The sequence below is a fragment of the Microcaecilia unicolor genome, chromosome 13 (genome assembly GCF_901765095.1).
Source record: "Microcaecilia unicolor chromosome 13, aMicUni1.1, whole genome shotgun sequence".
Taxonomy (NCBI): Eukaryota; Metazoa; Chordata; class Amphibia; order Gymnophiona; family Siphonopidae; genus Microcaecilia; species Microcaecilia unicolor.
Window position 1 is genome coordinate 83,336,530 of NC_044043.1, and position 15,117 is coordinate 83,351,646.

Sequence of the window (15,117 nt, forward strand, 5' to 3'; positions counted from 1 at the left end):
CTAGTTAAGGCACACAAACATGATGAAAGGCTTCAGGAAATTGATTTATTATAATAAATATGCTTAAAAAGGTGGGGGTTTGAGGGAAGTAACAGCTGCAGCTACTTGAACTACATAGATTCAGGGTCAGGCCTGTGGCTTGATAAGAAGAACTGTTAAAAATAGATGCAGGGTAAAAATGGTTCAATGGTCCTCCCTCCCCATAGCCTTTCCTCTTGCTGAAACCCTGCCACTTCCCACCCAAATATAGGCCCAACCAGCACCCCCCCCCCCCCATATCCCCATCCCCTTTGGGCCCCCTGGGACCCAGATTCACCCCAAGGCATCCAAGGGGCAATAGGGGCAGGAGCAATCCCCATTCTCTCCTGCCCTGGGTAAAATGGTGCAGTGACCTCTAGCAGAAGTCTCACAGTACTACTGCTGGGAGTAAGTAACTATTTGGAAATCTGACCCCCTAACAGTAGTGTTTGTAAACTACCACTAGGGGTCACCAGTGCCATTTTATCCAGGACAGTAACCACTGCACTAACCATTCATCTACTCCTCCACTACAAGTTAGTAACTAGGCCTCAGGTATTTAATGTGACAGATAATGCACTAAACTGCGTTAGGTGTTTACACAAGTTTTAACATGCTGCATTAACTGGGGGGATGGGATTTGAGCCTCATGTTAACATGAGGAAAGGCTAAAGTGGCTAGGGCTCTTCAGCTTAGAAAAGATGGCTGAGGGGAGATATGATAGAGGTCTATAAAATAATGAGTGGAGTTGAACGGGAAGATGTGACGCATCTGTTCACACTTTCCACAAAATACTAGGACTAGGGGGCATGCGATGAAGCTACAATGTAGTAAATTTAAAACGAATTGGAGAAAATGTTTCTTCACTCAACGTGTAATTAAACTCTGGAATTCGTTGCCAGAGAATGTGGTAAAGGCGGTTAGCTTAAAGGGGTTTAAAAAAGGTTTCGACGACATTCTAAAGGAAAAGTCCATAGACCATTATTAAAATGGACTTGGGGAAACTCCACTGCTTATTTCTGGGATAAACAGCATAAAATGTTTTGTACTTTTGGGGGATCTTTCCAGGTATTTGTGACCTGGATTGGCCACTGTTGGAAACAGGATGCTGAGCTCGATGGACCTTTGGTCTGTCCCAGTATGGCAATACTTATATATTTATGTACTTATGAAAACTGGTGTTAAACACCTAATGCAGTTCAGTTGATTTCAAATTGCTATTATATCCCGGAACTTAAAAGTAAATTATTTTGACCTGATCATAATGGCTGATTTGGTAGATAAGAAATATTCAGCAGTACTACCCGGTTAAGTCCTGCTGGGTGGGGTTTCTCCTGCCTTATTAAACCCCTTTGAATATGGACCCCTATGTGCGTACATCACAACTCCACCCAAACTATGGCCTGGGACACCTAAATGCAGAGGAGTGGCCTAGTGGTTAGAGTGGTGGACTTTGGTCCTGGGGAACTGGGTTCAATTCCCACTGCAGGCACAGGCAGCTCCTTGTGACTCTGGGCAAGTCACTTAACCCTCCATTGCCCCAGGTACAAATAAGTACCTGTATATAATATGTAAGCCGCATTGAACCTGCTATGAGTGGGAAAGCGCGGGGTACAAATGTAATAAAAATAAAAAATATAAGTAGGAATCATCTGTCAGTGTTATAAGGGAACTTCTCAGCATGTAAAACCTGATTCACGTGCAGAAAATCAGGGCTGGACTTAGGCAGGGGCCACAGGGGCAGTCACACAGGGCCTCGCGCTCCTAGGGGCCCCGCATCTCTGGCACATCTGTCCTGTTTCAGAAGACCTCCCTGCTCTGTACCTTAATGAGCATCCAGATTTCAGAGAAGAGCATCAGGCGGCAGGAGCTATTTTCATACCCTGTCAGATGCCGAACCCAGAGCCTCCCCGTTGCTGCGTCCCGCCCCCCCTTATGATGTCAATTCCTGCTTCTGCAAGGGCAGGATGCAGGCAGCGAGGAGGCTCTGGCCTTGGCAGCTGACGGGATATGAAAATTGCTGCCGCTGTCTACTGAAACGTGATGGATGCATATCAAGGTATGGGGTGAGGTGAGGTTCCGAGAGCTCTATACAGCCTTTTAAACTGATTAACTATGGCTTATGGTGAGGGGCATGGGTGAGGGGAGGGGCACACTGAACTGGTCTGCACAGCGCCCCGCAATTGCTAAGACTGACCCTGCAGAAAATGTTTTATACAATCACCCATTTAAAGTCAAAACATTCAGTGCAAAAAAAAAAAAAAGATGTTTCCGTGTTTTAATTTGGGGACAGATTGGTAGGATCTGAGTGTAGAACTGGAGAGAGACTGCTGTAAAGTCCACCCACACTCCCTGCTGTTTTTTCTGCTAGAACAGGTTGCCACTGGTGTCTTCCTCCAACACCTTCTTCTGCTCTGCTCCTGCTGCCAGAGGAGTAGCAGGTGGTAGGTGGCCTGTACGGAGCAAAGAAACAGCTTACGCTTACTCACCACATCTTCCCTCAGTCCTAGTCCCCTCCCCCCCCCCTTAGCTTATGTAGACAGTCAGCAACCTCCATCACTGGTTATAGACAGGGATTAATTTATGGTTTATGGTTTATCTTATTCACCATGCCACTTTTCCTATTAATATAATAAACCGGTTTGCAAAACCAGTTAAAGGAAACAGGAAGGAACTCCATTGTACTAGACAGGAAAGAATTGTCCAGACTTCAATGACCATCATACCCCCAGCCTATCACCAAAGGCCAAGGAAAACAAATGCATCTTTAAGACTCTTTTAAATTTTGGAAAGGAGTCTTCTAGCCAGAGCCATTGAGGTAGCACGTTCCAAAGTGCTGGAGTGGTGCAATAAAGGCAGAATGCCAAGTTGAGTCAAGCCTAGGTTGATATACCGATGGCATGTGCAAACGATGATCGGACAATGAACGTAAAAGAAGAGGCAGTGCGGACGGATCTATAAGTATAGAGAGATGAGAAAGGATCCCTAGATGCAGTGCTTTATGAACAAGAATGAATATTTTAATGTAGATGCGATATTCAATGGGTAATCATAGGTGTTATATGATGAAACTAGAAGAATGACCTAGAACGCAACTCCGTCACTTCTTTTTAGGTTCCATAGTCAGAGCAGTAGGGGTGTTGTGCACTAGGCAGTCTGCAGAGAACAGGAGGGCAGGGGACGAGCCTGGAGCAGCGTAGAGAACAGTCATTCTGTTCCTTAAAGCAGTCCATCTTCCCCTGTTGCTCCTGCCCTCACCCCCCCCCCCCCCACCCACTCAGTTTCACTTCCACCATATGGGAACAGTTCCAGATCATGAAACCACCCCAGGAAATCCAGCTCCACTGCAGGCATAGGAGCCAAGTTTTCAAAATGATTGGGGGTGCTGAATTTTTTTTATTTTTTACAGGTGGTGCATTCCCCCCTCCCTCTCCCCCTCATCCCCCTCCCTCGTCCCCCCTCCACCTCCCTCCGAGTTCCAGGGTCCCTCCTCCCTCCCTCCCAGTTCCAGGGTCGTCATCCCTCCCTTCCTCCCTCCCTTCAAGTTCCAGGCTCCGCTCCCTCCAAATTTTAAAAGTCATCTATCTTACCTTGTCGGGGTTAGGACGGCAGCAGAGGTCAAAAGCATGCAGGCTCGGCTTGGTGCTTAGTTGTTTTCCCTTCTCTCTCTCTCTCTCAGCTCTGGTCCCGCCCTTGCGGAGACAGGAAATGAGGGCGGGACCAGAGCTGAGAGAGAGAAAAGGGAAAACAACTAAGCACCGAGCCGAGCCTGCATGCTTTTTACTGCTGCTGCCGCTCTAACCCCGACGAGGTAAAATAGATGACTTTTAAAATTTGGAGGGAGGGAGCCTGAAACTTGATGGAAGGAGGGAGGGAGGGAGGAAATGAACTTCCGGTGGGTGAATGAACTTCCAGTGGGTGAAATATTGGGGGTGCTCAAGCAGCCACAGCACCCACGGAGTCGGCGCCTATGGCTGCAGGGAAGTTAAAGACATTAAATGTTGCTGGTCTTAATCCGTCCTGGAGGTCTCCATACAGTATGTTCTTCAGTACAATGACGGGTGGTGACGTTATTCATAAGTGAACAAAGAGATTAAAGGGTCCTTTTACTAAGGTGTGCTGAAAAATGGCCTGCGCTAGTGTAAGCACGTGTTTTGGACGCGCGCAGATCCATTTTCAGCGCACCTGTAAAAAATGCCTTTTTTTAAAACTTTGCCCGAAAATGGACGTGTGGCAAAATGAAAATTTGGCATGCATCCATTGAGGGTCTGAGACCTTACCACCACCCATTGACTTAGCAGTAAGGTGTCGCACGTTAACCGAGCAGTAATGGTCTACGTGCGTTCAAATGCCGATTACCACCCGTGCGCCAGAAAATAAAATTATTTTCCGGCACACATAGTGGACGCATGTAAAAAAAATGAAATTACCGCCCAGGCCATGCAGTAGCCGGGCAGTAATTCCAAATTGACGTGCGTTGGGCGCGCATAGGCGCCTACGCGGCTTAGTACAAGAGCCCCTAAGTGCTGGGAAATGTCGCCTGAGCAAAATAGCTCATAGTTGACATTTACTGAAGGGATCATTATCAATTACTCTTTCTGCTGTTCTACAGACAGTTGCGTCTGTGTGCATCGTTTTTGAAAAAAAGACAGCATGGACCCCAATGAGATTGTAAAGCTGAGCTTGATTTCTCTGTGCAAGTGTGTTTTTTGCTGCTGCCAGAGAAAGACAAATCAGCTGATGTTACTTGGTCCCTTTTTGTTGATGACCAAGCCTTGAAAAGGTGCCCGAACTGACCAGATGACCACTGGAGGGAATCGGGGATCGCCTCCCCTTACTCCCCCAGTGGTCACCAACCCCCTCCCACCCAAAAAAGAATTAAAAAACATTTTTTTGCCAGCCTCAAATGTCATACCCAGCTCCATCACAGCACTATGTAGGTTCCTGGAGCAGTTTTTAGTGGGTACTGGAGTGCACTTCAGGCAGGTGGACCCAGGCCCATCCCTCCCCTACCTGTTACACTTGTGGTGGTAAATGGGAGCCCTCCAACCCCCCCCCCAAACCCATTGTACCCACATGTAGGTGCCCCCCTTCACCCATAAGGGCTATGGTAGTGTTGTACAGTTGTAGGTATTGGAGCTTTGGGGGGGTTGGGGGGGCTCAGCACCCAAGGTAAGGGAGCTATGCACCGGGAGCAATTTGTGAAGTCCACTGCAGTGCCCCCTAGGGTGCCCGGTTGGTGTCCTGGCATGTGAGGGGGACCAGTGCACTACAAATGCTGGCTCCTCCCATGACCAAATGGCTTGGATTTGGCCGGTTTTGAGATGGCCACCCTTAGTTTCCATTATAGGCGAAAACCAATGTTGGCCATCTCTAAGGGCTGCCCAAATGTTGAGATTTGGCCATCCCCGACCGTATTATCGAAACGAAAGATGGCCCCCATCTTGTTTCGATAATACGGTCGTATACGCTTCTTTACGGGGCCGTCCCTAGAGATGGGCGCCCTGTTCGATTATGCCCCTCAGTAAGGTCTCAGACCCAAAATGGACATGTGCCAATTTTCACTTTGCCGCACGTCCATTTTCAGTCAAAATGCTTTAAAAAAAGGCATTTTTACAGGTGCGCTAAAAAATGGATCTGCGTGCATCCAAAACCCGTGCCTACACTACTGCAGGCAATTTTTCAGTGCACCTTAGTAAAAGGACCCCCGAAAGTTTTCAATATCAAGGACTAATTCAGACCATGACTGTCAGCAGCTTTAAAACCACTGTGGAACTGAATATTGACCCCCAACTTAGGGGCTTGTTTTACGAAAACACAGTAAAACCTGGGTTAACACATTATAATGCGGGACTTTACCGCACGCTAAGCCCAGTTTGAACACAGCACTTTTTTAAGGCTGTTTCTATTATTTGCAAGTCGTGTGCTAATGTTTCACCTAGAATTGTCTCGCCTAGAATCAGTGGCGTAGCAACGGCGGGGCGGTGGGGCGGTCCGCCCCGGGTGCACGCTGCTGGAGCGGTGCAGGGAGCAGCTGCGCCAGGGCCAGGGAGCCAGTGGAGCTGACATGCACACGGCTGCTCTCTGCACCCTCCAGCGGCCAAGAATGCACCCGGGGGGGGGGGGGGGGGAGGCTTGATGTGCCAAGGAGGGGGGTGTCATTGTGCCGGAGGGGGGGGGGGGTCGTGCTGCACCCTGGGGGGGATGGACGCCTCTGCACCCATAGTCTGTAACGCAGTGAGCCTAACCTCTAATGCATTCAGGCAAAAAAGGGTGGGGTTATGGGCAGGAAAATGGGTGTTTAGTGGGCCTTCTGAAATTTACGCACATTATTATAGAATATGGCCTCTGCACCTAAATCTACGCACCAGGATTTATGCCATTTTCACTGGTGTAAACGCAGGCACATAGTTTTAGGTGCTGGGATATGAACTTAGTGTATTCTGTATACATCATCTAAATCTAGGTGCCGCTTTTAGAATACGCTTAGGCGGAAATGTTTTACGCACGCATTTTTTAGGTGCCACATGTAGAATCTGGCCCTTAGCAACTCCCATTTAGGAAGCACTCACTGCTCCTGCGTTAATTTTGCATTAATCAGTTTGTGTGTGCTAATTATAACACGCTAGATGGTTAACGCTTTCAAACCCATATTTCATCCATGCCACACCTCCTCAGAGAAGAATTTCTTTTAAAAAAATAGAAAAAGACATTTTAGAGCGCTGAAACAGGAAGAATATAAAACAGGACTAGCCGTTAAGCCCGATAAAACGGGCGAGATTTGTGTTTTACAAAATGTAATAATTCTCACCTCCATCCATCCATGTCCAGCAAACCTCCTCTCTGCCCTGCCCTCCCCTCCCCCGATCCATGTCCAGAAACCTTGATCTCTCCCCTGCTCTCCCCCTCGATGTCCAGCAGCCCTCCTGTATCCCCTGGCCTCCCCCCGTCCACCAACCATCCTCTCTCCCTCTGCCCTCTCCCCATATCCAGCAACCCTCCTCTTTCCCTTGGCCTCCCCCCGCTCTCTTCCCTGCCCTCCCCCCATGTCCAGCAACCCTCCTCTCTGCCCTGCTCTCTCCCCATGTCCAGGTACCTTCCTCGCCACCGCTCCCTCCCCCATCCTTGCCAGGCCCCCTGCACTGACATGAGAGCACCTCTCACCTCTGTGTGAAAGCGCTGCAGGCAGCAGTAGATCGTCAGACTCACAGAAGCAGAAGCCTGCGCGGCCACATTGGTGATCCGCAAGGGCCGACTTCTACATGGAATGTTGCTAGTGGAATAGCAACATTCCATGTAGAATCTATAGAAATCAAACAAAATAAAACATGGAAAGGAAAATAAGATGATACCTTTTTTATTGGACATAACTTAATACATTTCTTGATTATCTTTCGAAGGTTGCCCTTCTTCCTCAGATCGGAAATAAATATTTCGGGGTCATTATTGTCAACTAACTGACTTTTAACCCTCAGGTTGCTGCCTTTGTAAGATCCTCTCTCTCTGCACTTAGGCTATTCACTCTGCTTCTCACATTAGTCATTTCACAACTTCATTACTGGCATCGGGTATGGTGGCATTTCCAATGCTCCTCCTACGCCAGCTTCAATCTGTTCAAAACACAGCTTTCAGGATTCTTTGTCACACAAATCAATTTGATCATGCAACGCCTCTTTTAAAACAACACCACTGGTTGCCTGTCACCTCTACAATTAAAGTAGGACATTTTCAAGTTGGCCCATAAAGGTTCTTCATTCTAGTAACATAGTAGAGGATGGCAGAAAAAGACCTACACAGTCCATCCAGTCTGCCCAACAAGATAAACTCATATCTGCTAGTTTTTGTGTATACCCTACCTTGATTTGTACCTGTCCTCTTCAGGGCACAGACCGTATTCCATTCTCTCTCTCTCTCTCTCTCTCTTCCCCTGTGATTCCTTACACCCCTTTCCACACGCTTCCCTCTCTTGAGGATCATCTGTACTTTCCTTCAGTATCTTCTGCTCACCTTGAACTGAATTGTTCTGAGCCGTTCTGTTTGGCAGCATTCTACTGGAACTCTCTCCCAAAATATCTGTGTGTAGAGATTTCCTACTCGAAATTCAAGAGCAGATTAAAGATCACCTGTTTTCTATAGCCTTTTTTGCATGACTGCACTGACCACCCTCCCCTAGATACTCGTCCTTTATAGGCCTACATAAGTACATAAGTATTGCCACACTGGGACAGACCAAAGGTCCATCAGGCCCAGCATCCTGTTTCCAACAGTGGCCAATCCAGATCACAAATACCCGGCAAGATCCCAAAAATGTACAAAACATTTTATACTGCTTATCCCAGAAATAGTGGATTTTCCCCATTTAATAATGGTCTATGGACTTTTCCTTTAGGAAGCCATCCAAACCTTTTTAAAACTCTGCTAAGCTAACTGCCTTTACCACATTCTCTGGCAACAAATTCCAGAGTTTATTACTCTGCTAAGCTAACTGCCTTTACCACATTCTCTGGCAACAAATTCCAGAGTTTATTACACGCTGAGTGAAGAAAAATTTTCTCCGATTTGTTTTAAATGTACTACTTTGTAGTTTCATGGCATGCCCACTAGTCCTAGTATTTTTGGAAAGAGTAAACAAACGATTCATGTCTACCTGCTCCACTCCACTCATTATTTTATAGACCTCTATCATATCTCCCCTCAGTCGTCGTTTCTCCAAGCTGAAGAGCCCTAGACGCTTCATCCTTTCCTCATAGGAAAGTCGTCCCATCCCCTTTATCATTTTCGTCGCCCTTCTCTGTACCTTTTCTAACTCCACCATATCTTTTTTGAGATGCGGCGACCAGAATTGAACACAATATTCAAGGTGCGGTCGCACCATGGACCGATACAAAGGCATTATAATGTCCTCACTTTTTTTTTTCCATTCCTTTCCTAATAATACCTAACATTCTATTTGCTTTCTTAGCCGCTTCAGCACATTGAGCAGAGGGTTTCAACGTATCATCAAGAACTACGCCGAGATCCCTGATGAATTTCAATCTCCTTTGTCTCTACTCTCTTTTCTTTCCTATCACATACAGTAGTTCCTTCTTTCATTGTTTTAAATAATTGTAAACCTCGTTGTCATTGCCATTGTTCTCGACATGTAGATTAAAACTAAACCATAGTTCAAGGGCCCCTTAAATAGCAAGTTATATGGATAGTGACTGAATACTGTCACTAGCTATACAACTTTAGACCCCACTCATGGAACATCCCGACCCCTCCTCCAGTGATATGGATACATTTGGATTATATATTGTAACCATCCAGCCATTCCGATAAAAATATTTATGTGGCCAGTAACTGATATTGGCCACATAAGAGCTTTTCAATATCAACCCCAGAATGTAAATTTCCATCACAATTCCCCAAAGGAAAAAGGCTCACCAGATTGCCATGTCTTCCTGTGATCATATCCATATGTCAGTCAAGCGAATGTAAAAAGACTTGAAGCAGTTCAGAGAAAAGCGATGAAAATGGTATAGGGCTTACATAGCAAGGCATATGAAGAGAGACTTGCTGACCTAAACATGCATACCCTGGAGGAAAGGAGAAACAGGGGTGATACAATACAGATGTTCAAAGGCATTAATCCATAAAGAGACTTTTTCCAGAGACGGGAAGGTGGTAGAACTAGAGGGCATAACAGAGGTTGAAAGGAGGCCGATTCAGGAATAATGCCTACCACTGAAAGGGTGGTAGATACCTGGAATGCCCTCCCACGGGAGGTGGTAGAGTTGGAAACAGTAACGGAATTCAAAAATGCATGGGACAAACACAAAGAAATCCTATGGTTACTATGGGGCTCATCTTCAAATGAGAAAAACATCCAAAGAGTGGCATAAATCTGCATTTGAATGTTTTTCTCACAAGAACTTCCAAATTGGTATTTTCAAAACCAATTTCTAGATGTGTTTCTATGAAGTCTATCAGAAGTGCATTCAAATCACAAAGGGGTGTGTCAGGAGCATGTTAAGGGACGTAATGGAACAAAACAGAACCATCCAGGGCTCTAAGTTGGACATTTTGGTTAAGACAGACCAAAAGAACATACTATTAAACTCAAATAGGGATAGATTACAAAGACGTGAACAAATTATACAAACATTTGAATAAATTCCTAGACACTAACTCGGTCACTATATCGAATACAGACATTCCATCTGCGGACGAACTTGCTAAGCACTTCAAAGAAAAAATTGTAAATCTACACAGTACACTATCTCAGAATAACACTGACATTGAAAGCTTCCTTAATGAGCTGGACCCAACCCCAGGAGAATACCCGGCTGACCGAACTTGGTTAAATTTCACCTACCTCATTGTCGATGGAGTTGCCCAGGCGGTCAAGTAGGTTCTCCACCACCCACTGCAAACTTGATACCTTTCCCAACTATCTAATGAAATAAGCCCCAGACTGTTTCATAGTAGACCTCACATCCCACCTAAACTACATTCTTCAACAAGGTCTCTTCCCTAAGGAAAAATGCATCTTACTCACACCAATACCAAAAGACACCAAGAAAAAGACAAACGACATCACTAACTACCGTCCAGTAGCATCCATCCCGATGACAACCAAACTGATGGAAAGCATGGTAGCCAAACAACTTACAGAATATATAAAGTAAGCTCCCAACATAGACTCAAAAAGAAGTGAATGGCACACATCCTTGCAATATATCCAGCTGCAAACTATGCCAAAACATTTCACAGGACCCCACGGTCATTCACAAAGGAAAAATATTCAACATTAAGGAATCTTTCACGTGCTCATCTTATTTATTTTATTGCTTTTGTATCCCACATTTTCCCACCTATTTGCGGGCTCAATGTGGCTTACAATACATTGTGATTGATGGAAGTACAATTTGTTACAATACAATTTTGGGTTACATTGTGAAGAGTTAAGGGAAGACAAAGTCAATTCAGAATATCATTTGGGGATATATCAATGGAGTGTAACAAAGGGAGATGATAAGACGATAGAACAATAGCCTGAGAACGTTAGGGTGTAACAGTTTATCTGTGGGTAGAGTTTTAGGTGTGGTGAAAGTATGGGGAGGGGGATTCAGAGGAAGTGTATTGATGCATTTCTATTAGTGTGTATGGACTTCATGTGTTTTGATCCTTACAGTAAATTTTCTCAAAGAGATGAGTCTTCAATATCTTCCAATGTGGTATATACCATTCATTGTAAAAAATGCAGTGAAGGATGCTACATTGGAGAAACAAGTCAGATGCTAAAGAAGAGATTTAATTTACATAGACACCATATGAAAAAATGCTAGTACCAACCAGGATGTCACTTTTGTTGCATGATTCCCAATGTGGTTGCACCACATTAGCTTTATCTAACTATTTAACCACAATGTCACTTATATCACTTTGTATTTGTCTACACCGGAGTCCGCAAATGCCTCTCCGGTACTATGTAAGCCACGTTGAGTCTACTAATGAGTGGGAAAATGTGGGATACAAATGTAACAAATAAATTAATGAATGAATGAATAAGTCACAAAAAAGTGCCCTAAATGACCAGATGACCAGTGGAGGGAATCAGAGATGACCTCCACTTACTCCCCCCAGTGGTCACTAACCCCCAACCCACTCCCCAAAAATGTGATTAAAAAGGGAGCTACAATGAGATGTTCTCCCAGGATACATGACAGACCTCATAGATCTACCAACCAGAAACAGAATCAGATCATCACAATCATACCTAAACATACATTACCCAAATTGCAAAGGACTTAAATACAAAACAACTTACGCATCCAGCTTCCCCTACATAAGCACACAATTATGAAATGGACTCCCAAAAGCTATAAAAACAATCCATGACCACCTAAACTTCAGAAAATCACTAAAAACCAACCTCTTCAAAAAGGCTTACCCCACTGATCCAACGTAAATCCCCACGTCCAGCAACACAGCACAACCAATGATCGTACTGGACAATATACAATCTTCATTCCCTACGACCTTCACGGTGCCTGACACACACCTACCTCATTTGACCACAATATTTGTTATCAACCGACTGGCGAACGCCTTTACAGTACTATGCAAGCCACATTGAGCCTGCAAATAGGTGGGAAAATGTGGGGTATAAATGTAACAAATAAATAAATAAATGTGTACCTGAAAGCATTTATTGGAAGTTCACTGCACTGCCCCTTAGGATGACTCATTGCTTTCTTGGGATGTCTGTGTGGCCAGTCTACTAAGAATATTGGCTCCTCCTACATCCCAATGGCTTGATTTTGTGCGTTTTTCACTTGGGACTTTTTTTTTTCTGAAAATGGACCAACAAGACAAATGCACAGAGCACAAAAACATCTAGCAAACAGCCATTTTCGGGGGAAAAAAAGATAGATGTTTTTCAGTTTTGAACATGACTATATTCCCCACTTGAATTTTGAACGTTTTTAGCAAAATGTCCAAAACTGGACTTAGACGACATATCGAAAATGCCCCTCCACGTAACTTTTTAAGTCTAAGTGCTTTGAAAATATGCCTCTGAGACAATTAAGAACAATGTCTGGTGCAGAGTGGAGGAGTGGCCTGGTGGTTAGGGTGGTGGACTTTGGTCCTGGGGAACTGAGGAACTGAGTTCGATTCCCAGCATAGGCAGCTCCTTGTGACTCTGGGCAAGTCACTTAACCCTCCATTGCCCCATGTAAGCCGCATTGAGCCTAAGCGCAGGGTACAAATGTAACAAAAATAAAATAGATACTATTGGAGATTCTACATGGAATGTTGCTACTATTGGAGATTCTACATGGAATGTTGCTACTATTGGAGGTTCTACATGGAATGTTGCTACTATTGGAGATTCTACATGGAATGTTGCTACTATTGGAGGTTCTACATGGAATGTTGCTATTCCACTAGCAACATTCCATGTAGAAGGCTGCGCAGGCTTCTGTTTCTGTGAGTCTGACGTCCTGCACGTACGTGCAGGACGTCAGACTCACAGAAGCAGAAGCCTGCGCGGCCACATTGGAGATCTGCAAGGGCCGACTTCTACATGGAATGTTGCTAGTGGAATAGCAACATTCCATGTAGAATCTCAAATAGTAGCAACAGTGGAGGAGTGGCCTAGTGGTTAGGGTGGTGGACTTTGGTCCTGGGGAACTGAGGAACTGAGTTCGATTCCCAGCATAGGCAGCTCCTTGTGACTCTGGGCAAGTCACTTAACCCTCCATTGCCCCATGTAAGCCGCATTGAGCCTAAGCGCAGGGTACAAATGTAACAAAAATAAAATAGATACTATTGGAGATTCTACATGGAATGTTGCTATTCCACTAGGCAACATTCCATGTAGAAGCCTGCGCGGCCACATTGGTGATCTGCAAGGGCCAACATCTACATGGAATGTTGCTAGTAGCAACAGTGGAGGAGTGGCCTAGTGGTTAGGGTGGTGGTCCTGGGGAACTGAGGAACGGAGTTTGATTCCCACTTCAGGCACAGGCAGCTCCTTGTGACTCTGGGCAAGTCACTTAACCCTCCATTGCCCATGTAAGCCGCATTGAGCCTGCCATGAGTGGGAAAGCGCGGGGTACAAATGTAACAATCAGATCAGAAGACATTAAGTCAGAAAAGCTTAATGCTGACCTGTAAATCATCCAATACAGTGTGTTATCGTCCATTCTGCAGCGCAGCGCTGTGAAGGCTGCTGATTTTTATTTTTATTTTTTTTTTATTTGAAAAAAATTTTATTCATTTTTCTACCACGTTCCAAAAACATACAATGCAAACATCAATACTGTTCAACTAATACAACTTTCTCTAATCGTATTCATTCTCCTGCACACACATTACTCTTAGTTGTTTCGGTGTCCCAAGTTGTGGGTAGTGGCCCCTGAGGCAGGCGGCTGCATCCGCCGAAACACGGCCCGTGCTGGGTCCTCTTGTTTTGATGCTTTAATAAATCTGCTTTGGACTACATGTCCCTGGTGGATTTGGTCATTGTGTCACCCTCCATTCCTGCTTTGGCTTCTGTATTGAAAACAACAGCCCATTCCTATTTTCAGCATTTTTCAGGCTAAAGAACCCTGGCTTCTGTGTGTATATAATAAATACAATCGTTTGCATTTAAATGCTTAAGAGAAATAAATCAAGCTTGGTTCTTCTCTGGACCCTGTCAGGAGAATCTGAGCGCAGGCTCTCCTTTATGGAGGTGCTGGAATGCATCACACAGGTTCAGCAGGGTCAGCTGTAAGAGCTGAACTAAAAGCAGCTTGTAATGAACTTCCTGCATCTTGAAGGGAGACTAAGCAGCTGATGTGGGCCACGTGGCATTAAGTGAGCAGCTAGGAGTCAATGGGATGTCAGTAATGAAACTCACTGCACTGTGAACAACCCCATCTTCCAAATTGCATCGGATCATTCATGTATGAGAATTTGAGAGACCTCTTGATCCCAGAACCAAGCTATTGCAGCTGGTTAACATGTGTATTTTTTCCTTGGCTGCTCAGTGTCCCTTTGCCACTTTCCCTAAGCTCCCTATGCATCTTCCTGTACCTCAGCTTATCAACCACTTCCTTTTAGGAAACGAGTTCTGCAGACATTCAAATGTACGTATATGAAAATGTATTAACTCAAGCAAATAAAAATGCTACATGGGAACTAAAGAATTCTGTTTTCTGGGATGTACAAGTGTGTGTAGGGATATGGGAACCTCCCCAGAAATAAACCTGACAGGATACACTTACATAGTAAGTGGCAGATAAAGACTAGTATGGTCCCATCCAGTCTGCCCAACAAGACAACTCATGTGTGCTACTTTTTGTGTATACCCTACTTTGATTTGTACCAATGCTCTTCAGGGCACAGACCGTATAAGTCTGCCCAGCACTATCCCCGCCTCCCAACCACCAGCCCCACCTCCCAACCACCGGCTCTGGCACAGACCGTATAAGTCTGCCCAGCACTATCCTCGCCTCCCAACCACCGGCTCTGGCACAGACCATATAAGTCTGCCCAGCACTATCCTCGCCTCCCAACCACCGGCTCTGGCACAGACCATATAAGTCTGCCCGGCACTATCCCCGC